Raw genomic sequence first — 548 nt, forward strand, 5'->3', positions numbered from 1 at the left:
TAGAGGGGGGTTTAAGCTAGCTTTACAAATCTCTACCCAAATTCAGAACCTGGACCTTTCTTTCTGGAACTCAGGTACCAGAGCACCGAGTCCCAGAGTGTGCACCTCTGAGACGTTTCAAGGTCCCTGTGGCCTTGATTTCAGCTTCAAGATCCACAGCTGTACCGATAGAAAACCAGCGAGCGCCTGTATGAGGAACCTCCGTTGGTAAGTCATTGTTTTCTTTATGTAACATCTGGTCCTGGTTCTGTTAGCTTCCCATTTGTGTACTGTGTCTTAGGAGATATTTGAACTCCTGTCCAGGGCACTAGAGAGAGGTCACACTACCTTCTTGGTTCTTGGCCCAGTGTGTCCTGTTCTGTTTTATTTGCCTTTTCTGTTTCTTTGTCCTGAGTCTTCTGAGGTTTAGTTTTGGGGTGACTGGAAGACAAAATGGGTAATATTACTAGCAAGTCTGATATTAAGACTAGCAAGCCCGATATACCCTTAAACTGTGTATTGGAACATTTTGACGAACTTTACCCCCGTGCATTTAAGAAAGCCTATCA

At 44.5% G+C, this 548-nt stretch overlaps 1 long non-coding RNA gene across 1 annotated transcript in view; it reads left to right on the forward strand.

Annotated features, from left to right (window-relative positions):
* LOC114636741 overlaps positions 1-548 on the forward strand; it is an 11,066-nt gene that overhangs the window by 1,226 nt on the left and 9,292 nt on the right. The window contains exon 2 of the long non-coding RNA XR_003713661.1: positions 75-207. This is a non-coding gene — a long non-coding RNA (uncharacterized LOC114636741). The remainder of the gene's footprint in view (positions 1-74; positions 208-548) is intronic.

This window comes from Grammomys surdaster, unplaced genomic scaffold, assembly GCF_004785775.1.
Source record: "Grammomys surdaster isolate TR1022 unplaced genomic scaffold, NIH_TR_1.0 124868, whole genome shotgun sequence".
In the NCBI taxonomy this organism is placed as follows: Eukaryota; Metazoa; Chordata; class Mammalia; order Rodentia; family Muridae; genus Grammomys; species Grammomys surdaster.